Source organism: Tupaia chinensis, unplaced genomic scaffold, assembly GCF_000334495.1.
Source record: "Tupaia chinensis unplaced genomic scaffold, TupChi_1.0 Scaffold000066_1, whole genome shotgun sequence".
Taxonomy (NCBI): Eukaryota; Metazoa; Chordata; class Mammalia; order Scandentia; family Tupaiidae; genus Tupaia; species Tupaia belangeri.
Genome location: NW_006159525.1, coordinates 575,352 through 584,619, shown reverse-complemented (window position 1 = coordinate 584,619; position 9,268 = coordinate 575,352). Strand labels below are relative to the sequence as shown.

At 50.3% G+C, this 9,268-nt stretch overlaps 1 protein-coding gene and 1 long non-coding RNA gene across 3 annotated transcripts in view; one reads left to right on the top strand and one right to left on the bottom strand.

The window, feature by feature from the left end:
- ZNF831 (zinc finger protein 831) overlaps window positions 1-9,268 on the top strand; it is an 89,987-nt gene that overhangs the window by 32,726 nt on the left and 47,993 nt on the right. The gene's annotated exons all lie outside the window — the stretch shown is intronic.
- Window positions 41-9,268, bottom strand: part of LOC106733298 (uncharacterized) — a 12,268-nt gene continuing 3,040 nt past the window's right edge. The window contains exon 3 of one of the 2 annotated variants that reach the window (XR_001369429.2): window positions 41-680. This is a non-coding gene — a long non-coding RNA (uncharacterized LOC106733298). Of the gene's footprint in view, window positions 681-4,363; window positions 4,399-9,268 lie in introns of those variants that run through there. The other variant, XR_001369427.1, reaches the window with a different exon arrangement.

Below are 9,268 nucleotides of genomic sequence, written 5' to 3'. Positions count from 1 at the left end.
AGGCCCTGGTTTCTTTCCCAGCCAGCCTGGGAACTCGCTCTGTTATCTCTGCCACACCCTGCTTGTTACCCAGGCCAGACTATGCATTGTGGGAGAGTGTCACAGGATGTGACAGCCAGGGGGATTTGGGGACCATTCTAGAGGACGGAGCCGCCACTGTAGCAAGTACTGGGAGGGGAGGGTGTGGCTTCTCTCGCAGCACAGGGAGGCAGGGGATGAAACCCACCATGAGCTATGGCAGGCTACAAGGAGAGACCAGATAGGTCCCCAAGTGCACCGCTGTGGAGCCAGGAGACCGGGACCCCAGTCTCACACACACCAGCTAGCGTCCTGAGTTCAATGCTGGCGATGGCCCTGTGGGTGGTGTGGTGGACAGAATGCTAGGACGGTCCCTGAGATGACCCCACCCCCTGTGAGCATGCCCTGTGTGCTCCCTGTCCCGGGGGCTGGGGGGCGCGGTGGTGGACTTGACCTGATCAGACGGGCTTATTCTCCTCTTCAAAAGGGCTCTACATACTGGAGTTCTTCTATTTTTCACGTAGTAGTTTGTGGCCAGTTTAGAAGAGAAGTCCGCAGTGACTTGGGGTTTGTTCTACATGTGTTTACTTTGCACGCGATCAGACAGAAGCATGTCTACGGGATGAAGTCAGGGGCCTGCCTGCCTGGCGTTTGTTCCATTGCTGCGGTAATAAATGGCCTAGCTTAGTGTACTGTTCTGAGCAGCACACACGGTGATTCCGTAGCTCTGTGGGCCAGACGTCCAGGGCAGGCCTCGCTGGACCAACAGTGAGGCGTCACAGGCTGCATCCTCTCCCGGGGCTCTGGGGGACCTGTTTCTGCCCACTCCGTTCCTTAGCTTGCGCCTTCTCTTCCTCACTGTCCCAAACCAGCAAGCGCGAGTGAAGCCCCTCCTGAACTCCTAAATCTCTCCTCCTTCCTCGTTCGGGCCCCTGTGACCTAGTCTCCTGCCTCTCCTTTTGTGTTCAAGGACGCATGTGATTAGGCTGGGCCTACCTGGGTAAGTCAAGTGACCTCACGTCCTAAAGTGAAAGCCTGTAATCACATCTGGCAACGCTCGTGTGCCATGAACTGACACGTTCGCAGGTTCTGGGAGTAGGGCGGAGGCCTCATCCCACCTCCCGTGCTGCCTGTCCACACACCGCCCATGCGTGTGTGTAGTTCGCTACTCCCCACCCCTCGCCACCTCGCCAGTCACACTCTGTCATCGAACACTTGTGTTCTCTCCTCAGGAAAGAAGCCTACTTCTTGATTCATTTTCCTATTTTCATATCAGTTGTCTTACGCGGTCTACCAAGAATGACTTACGGTAGCCAAAATTGCCCCGTAGACTTTAGCTCACAGAGATGATGGACTCATGTAGGAGTGTCTGTTCCCTCCCTCCCTCTCTCTCTCTGAATTAAAAATACAGGAAAGTTTGGGAAAACGTAACAAATTCCTGGGTAATGATGAGTAGAATGAGCAAATATTAGCATTCTATCACATTTGCTTCTGAACCTTAGAAACGAAAATTGACCTTATAGGGACCAGCAGATGGCGTAGTGGCTACTCCCACATGTCCGATCGTGGCTTCAGTTCTGGACCTGGTGGCTTCAAACTCACGCTGGGCATGTGTGCGTGTGTGCCCAAAATCCCAAGAGAAGACTAGAGGAGAAGGAATTGCATCGTGGCCATCCCCCCCGGAGGGCGATTTTTCGCTTTCTGTCTCTCTATCTCTCTGGTGAGCGCATGCACCCTATAGCAAGAATCTATCTGAAAAAATGTACCTTATATCTTATGCTTATATAGAAAATAAAAATAAAAATTAATTTAAAAAATAATTAGGCAGTTTTATGTATTCATGCAAATTGTTTCAATCCATGCTTTTGTAACTTTGGGAATCGGTGCACCTGTCAGTAATGTACAGTATTGGTTGGTGTCTGTGAGGACTGTGTGACACGTACACGCTCCAGTTTGGTCTTTAAGCCCCCTTGTGTGTTTGAAGATCTCTCCTGTTGTGCACAAGGGGATGCTCACTCATTCTGCTCGCTGTCACAGAACCGTCTCCCCTGCCCCTAATGCTTTTCCGATGTTTCTTATCAATAGATTCTTGAATGCCAAATAAACATACAGGATTCTGTATGTGTTCTAGATCCGTATGCATTCGTTGCCTGTGACACACACTGGCAGGTACGTTTCCAATTCTGGTGTTTGTCTTTTCAACCCCACCCCTTTCCTCCCGCTTAATTGCTGGTATCTTGCCTTTTCATTCTTCTTTGCATATCAGATCTTCCTCGTGGGATTTTCTTCTGTCCAAAGCCTACTCTTTAATATTTCCCTAAGAGAAGAAAGTGCTCTTGTTTATTTGTCTGAAAATACACTTATTTTATCATGGTTGTCGGAAATGTTTCTGCTCTGTACAACTTCTCGGCTGACAGTCACTTTTTCCTAGCACATCAAAGCTGTCACTGTGCCATCCTTCGGCTTCCATTATGTGGTGAAGTCCACTGGCAGCCCACTCATCTGTCCTTTGAGACTCTTTTATCTCTGGCTACTTTTAAGATCTCCTTTTAATCTTTGGTGTTCCATAGTTTTATTTTGATGTATATAGGTGTGCATTACTTGTTATTTATTCCATTAGGATCTATTTGGGCTTTTATGATTTCTGGATTGATGTCTCCCTAGAAAATTCTCGCCCTCACTCTTCAAACATTGATTCCATTCCACTCGGTCTCCTGCCTTTCTAAACTCGGAAATAATGCCTATCAGACTCTCTGTTTGATGTCTCTTCCCCTCTGCTTGCGATAATGTTGCTTCTCTCTGCCACAGCCTGGATATTTCATTTGGATCTATCTTAAAAATTTTGCTAATTTTCTTAATTCACTAAGAACTTCTTTTAAAATCAGGCTTTGACAAAGTAGAGTTGAATCTTAAGTCACTGCACATAGTTAAAGCATATAACTTCTTAAGTTTTGACACCTGTGAAACTAACTGTTCATCAGGATAATAAATGTATCCATCACTCCAGAAAGTTCTCCTGTTCCATTTGTAAGTCCTCCTTTCTGCCCTTCCTGGCCCCTCCCATCTCCAGGTAAACACTGATGTGTTTTCTGTCACTGTAGGTGAGTTTTCTTATTCTAGACTATTACAGACATGGAATTAGACAGTATATTAATATATATTTATATTTGGTCTGGGTTTTTTTAGACAGCATGACTATTTTGAGGTTCATCCATGTTGTGTGTATCAACAACTCATTTCTTAAAATTACCGAGTAGTATGCCATGGGGCAGATATGCCACAGTTTACTTATTGCTCATTTGTTGGCAGTTACTGGGTTTGTTTTAGTTAGGGGTTGGTACAGATCAAACTATTATAACTACTCATGTGCAAGTCTTTGTGTGGACATATGCTTTCAGTTTTCTTGGGAAAATACCTAGGAGTGGAATGGCTATGCACACAGTAGATGGATCATTACCTTGAAGAAAATTCCAAACTTTTCCCAAACAGTTGCATCATTTCCCATGTCCAGGAGCAGTGAGCGAGCGTTCCGGTTCCTCCACGTCCTTGCTGGCACACGACGTGGCCACCCACGCTTTGAGTTTTCTTCATCTCGATGGCTGCACAGTGGTATCTTGTCATAAATGCGTCACGAGTCTTCTGACAACCCCGTAGTTTGGATTCACATTTATCTAATATCTAATAATACTGAGCATCTTTCCACGGGCTTATTTACCACTTGTGTACTTCTTTGGTGAAGTGTCTATTCAAATCTTTGGCCATTTAAAACATAGATTGTTTTCTTATTGAGTTTGGAACATTCTTTATGTATTTTGGCTCTAAGTCCTTTATTAAATATGTGATTGCATATATTTTCTTTCAGTCTGTGGTTTGTCTTTTTATTCTCTTTTAAAAAGCAGACATCTTTTTGATAAAACCCAGCCTGTTATTTTTTTTCTTTTGCTGATTTATACATTTGGCATCGTAGCTAAGAACACCCATGCCTAACCGCAGCTGGAGAGATTTTCTGTCCCGACCCCCCGGGGGACAGCTGAACAGGTTTCCTGAGTGAAGGAGTGAGAGCCGGGACAAGCGGCGTAGTGTTACAACACGGAGACGACAGTGTCGTCCGTTTATTGTGGGCAGCACGGTACAGCACAGAGATGACGCAGTGTCACAGCTCTTAAGGGTCACATCGTCTACCGTGAGCAGCACGGAGATGACGCGGTGTCACAGCTCTTCAGGGTCGTCCGGAGACGATGTAGTGTTACAGCTCTTCAGGGTCTCCCAGGTCATCTGGAGACTGCGCGGTGTTTCAGCTCTTCGGGCTCTTCAGTCGTCGTCTTCCTGGTCGTCTGTCGATTATGGGCCAGAGATCGTGCTTATATACACATTGGTGGGCTGTGATTGGTTGAATGAAGGATAGCAAAAGGTAGGTTATGATTGATTGCTTTGTGGACCAATCATGAGGTGCCGAATATGCAAATCTGAGGGATTCTAAGCTCACTGATTTGCTATGGGAAGTGGCCAATCCGAGTATGGTTCTGAAGGCGAGGTTTTGAAGAGGAGCCAATCATGGCCTTTCTCATTGTGTAATTGTTTGCTCTCTGAGAAACCAGCGATATTCACTGGTGCACAGCCTCCCACACTTTTCTGTTCCCATTTTGCTGCAGATATTTCGGCCCCTATCCCAGATAGTTACTCCCCAGCCTTCGGATCTTCCCTGGCCTGATTCAGCCACTGCTTTCTGGTCCTCTTCATTGTAGGAGCAGAACGGGCACCGTCCCTGCTGCTTCCCTGCCTGCCCCAGCCAGGTGAACCCCATGGCTGTACATGGGTGGTAGCCCTGGTGTGTATGCCCTGGGAAAAGCGGGGATTCTGGAGTCACAGCACGCATGACTTAGAAGTGCAGCCCCGCTGGTACTGAGCAGATCATCCCGTGTCGGCTGGACTGGCCTGGCTTCCCAGGGCCTCTGTGACCTCTTCTGTGAAGGGGTATGTGAAGATATTGTAACAAGTTTGTGGAAAATGGAGTTAAATCATGAGTTTACAAAATATTTTATGCAATGATTGCATCCTTGTTTGGGGGCTGATAAGAAGGCTGAACCGAGATTTGAAGCTCATGCAGTTCTTCTGTAATACCCCCTTCCCATGAAGTGTGTGAAGACTCCTCATGTGGTAGTCTGACACTCCTCTAAGGTGGCAGAGACCATCCGCTGTGACAGTATGTGCAGAGCAAGCAGTGTCAGCTGCACACCCGGGGGGTGCTCAGTGTGGAGCAGAGTGTCAGTCCACACCACGCAGGCTGCTGTAACCGGGCCAGAGACTGCAGCTTAAACCACTGACACATTTCTCACAGGTCTAGAGGCTGGAGCTCAAGATCAATGGCCCACATGATTGGCTTCTGGGGAGACTCTTTTAGCTTGAAGACGGCCATCTTCTTACCACGTCCTCACACCCTTGCAGTTTTGTGTGTAGGGAGTAATCCACGTCCACTTCATTTACCTCTGTGGTGCGACGCCTGTTACAGTCCTTATCTTCGCATGTGGATATCTAATTGTTCCACACTATCTGTGGATGCTCTTGTCTGTTTTGATCCAACGCCTCCTGTTTGGGTGACACCACCTGACTTCGAGGCTTACTGCAAAGCTCAAGTATTTACGGCAGTTTGATAATTGCTTCAGATAGACAGATAGATCGATGGGACTGAACAGAAAGGACGGAAATAGATCACATATATAGTCGACTGATTTCTGATAGAAGTTCAAAGGAAGTTCAACAGAGAAAGGGTGATCTCTTCAACAAGCTGGTTATGGGACCTTTAAAATTCCCCCGGTGAGAAGCTGTGGCACGCGATGCCCCCTCGCTGGTTCCGCTGCGTGGTTGGTGTCCTTGTCCTGAAAAGCATCACTGGATGTGTCCAGTGTTTTATCATGACAGTGCATCCAGGTGCCTTCACCCCACCAGAGCCCAGCGCCAGGAGCCTGCTCATCGATTCCTCCGCTTTCACTGGCTCCTGGTCTCAAATGCAGTCACTCACGTATATTGCTTCATTTCCAAAAAGTTTTGGTTCGTTATTCTCAAACCTGTCATTTTTACATTCTGTTACTCTTTGCTCTTACCTCAGTCCATCTCTGTCTCTTTCTCTCATGTTTCCTGGTACGCTCTTACTGTTTTGTGTCTGGTAGAGCCAATGGAGTCTCCACGTGTGAGTCTGTCCCGCGGCCTCGGCCTCCCTAGGATACCCTGTCTCCTTGTTCGCAGAGGGAGTTTTGACTGTGAGTCTCTATTTGGACATTTTGAGACTTGAGTTGAAGGTGAGTCTCTCTAGTCAACATTTGTCTTGCTGCTGCTAGGTGCCTGGGGCACTCACTGGACACCACCTCAAAGGGGCCTCTTAGCTTTGGGATTTTTCCAGTCACCCGAGTTGTGTGAATATGGGGTTTAAACCCACGAGGAGGCTGTCTTATCATATGAGATCGACAGCAGAGCTTTCCCCTCTTCACTCCGCGGTAAGATCTGAGTTTGTTTCCAGTTCGCCCTCGTGTTGAGGGGGGAATCTGCGATCTCAGCTCTGTCCCCGACTGTCACCTGGACACATTCTGGGCTTGAAACCCTGCACGGGCACTCACTGGAGTGTGAGAGTGGACGAGTCAGCTCACCTGGTCTGGCAGATGCCCTCAGGGGGACAGCAGTCTTCCTTCCCTGTTCAGGTGTCCCTCGGCTTTTGACTTTTAACTATTTCTTACCTGCTAATCAGAATGCTGATACACTTACATAGAGATTTTTCATACTTTGATGCTTTAGTCTGCACTTTCGGTTTTCATTAGTGTAGGGTGAGGTGGCATAGAGAGAGACATAGAGAGACAGAAGGTGAGAAATCTCGCACCCTGGGAAAGTGTCCACAGTATTAGACAGTTACAGGAAGACCTACAGAGAAGGACCAAGCGTGGGGGGTGCATGGAGCTTAGGAGTTGGACTCAAAATCTGAACCTGAAGTGAGCTTATTTAAAAAATGTGTCGCTCTACAGCCCAGCTAAAAGCAGACAGTTAGACATGAGTACAGGAGCCCAGGCTGATCTTAAAACACAGCCTTGAGTAAAAGCAAAGTGAGAAGACGACCAGATGCCCGGTCACGGCCAAGCACGGAAGTGACACCGTGCGTGGGTAAGGCGTGTACCTCTCCCCGTGAGCAGGCCCGCCCGGGTGAGTGTCTCTGAGAGGAACAGGGAGAAGAGAACGTTTCATCCCATGTCTGAGCTAGGGATTCCTGTACAAGTGACAAGGGACAGGGAGGGCAGGCTTCCGGGAGGCAGTAGAGCTGTGGTCCCACAGGCCTGGCCTCAACCCGGCCCGCAGACAGCCCTGGTCTGAGAATGGCACCACCCGGGCCCGGCCCAGAGTGAAGGGCTGTGCAGTCCACCTGCTCTCCCTGGGCTGTGCAGACGCCCCCAGGCTTCTCTGGGCAAGGCTGGCTCCCACCAGCCAAGGGCGGTCCTCCTGAGAAGGGGTCTCTGTGTCAGCCCAGAGCTGGCAGGGTGTGGGTGTACAGCCCATGGAGGCCACTTGGACAGGCCTGCAGCATCCACGCCCCTCCAGGGGCCCCGTCTGCCTCTGTGCTGGCCAGATCCACCTGACCCTGGAGGATGTTCTCAGCTATTCTTTGGGAGGAACTGCACAGAGAACGTTCTGGATAACCCAGCAGAGAAAGGAACAGAGCCTGCCCGTAACAGAATAAAATCTCACCTCGAAGACAACACCAACGTCCACTTGGGCTCTCCCAGGGAGGGGGATCCCAGTTCTACCTTGATAGCTCTGCATTCGGGCTGGACCCTCCCACGTCTTCCGGTGAGAATGTTTTGTTCAGGGGAGTCCCTACTTGGCCGTTTCCCCAAAGCAACGCCACCCCACAGCTCAGAGCGGCCATCCTGTGCACCTGTAAATGTCCCGCGGCCCCCTCCAACCAGCGCATGGCTGACCCGCAGCACTCTTGGGAGAGTCCTCTCCACATGCCCTCACTGGCTGCCCCTCTCCACACTTGAAATCCCGGCCTCCCCAGGCCTGCAGGAGCCCGGGCTGGCTGGTTTGGGATTAGGGAACCGGCAGCCTGCCCTCCCCACTCTGGCTCAGATAACTCTTTGGGGAATCTGTGGTCTTGACAAGCAGGAACCACTGCTTCAAAGAACAAGCTGGGCCCCGACCCCTGTGGGGAGTGCCAGCTCCTACCCCAGGCAGGGAGGGCCACCTGAAAATGGCAGGAAAAGTCACTTTGTCATTGTAGCTGCCAGGAAAAGCCAGCACCCAGGGGACCCGGCATTCTGTGGCTCTTATTTAAATTCTGCGAGTGGGGAGTCGGGGCTGTGGCTGGATCTTGGCAGCAGCTCAGATAAATGAGAAGGGAAAATGGCCAGGCTGACTGCTTCCTCATCCTCTGCAGAAGGCTTGGGGGGGCCACGGGAGCAGAATTCCTGTAAACTGAGGCTTGGGAAGGAAGGGCCACTGCAGCAGGGCGCCGTCATTCAGAAGAGCTCCGGGCGTGTGGCACTGCAGAGTGGAGTGGGACCTCATCGCGATCTGTGTCTGCACCCTGGTAAATTATCGTTCACTCACACGCTACATCCGTGTTCTACTCCACGGACGTGCTGTGTAAGTTACAGAGGGCATGCGGCCGCAGAAATAGAAATGTCTACGTGGAAATACAGATAGAGGCTTGCGCTGGCTCCATGGCCTGTGGTTAACGTCACCAGAACCCATCTGGCTGACCCTACAGTTTGTCTCAGACCTTGTGGCTTGAGAAACCCCCTGGGCACAGGTATGTGCGTGTGCCCCAAATCCTGAAAGGGCAGAGAGACGGTGAGGAGACTGCAGCATGACCTGCCCCACGGAGGACACTTTCTCGCTTTTCCTCTCTCTCTGTTTCTCTGTCTCTCTCTGGTAAGCATACATACCCTCTGGTGAAATAATAAGGGCTCCCATGTGAGAGGCTGAGCAAGGACAGTGGGCAGGGGTAGGGAGTGGGGGCCAGAGCTGCTCAGAGCTGAGCAGCTAGTTAGAGGCCTAGCCCTGAGTTCGCCCAGGGACTTGTCGGATTTTCTGGACATGCTCTTGAGGCTGGTCACTGCAGACGTGCTTCCTGGCCCGCAGGTACAAGGGGAGCTTCTGGCAGAGTCGGGTCCAGCTGCGTGCCAGCAGACGACGCAGGCCCCCCTTGGTGCCGAGAAGACGCTGCCCTGCTCCCCGCCTCGAGGGGTTGGACCCACGCCGGACGCCC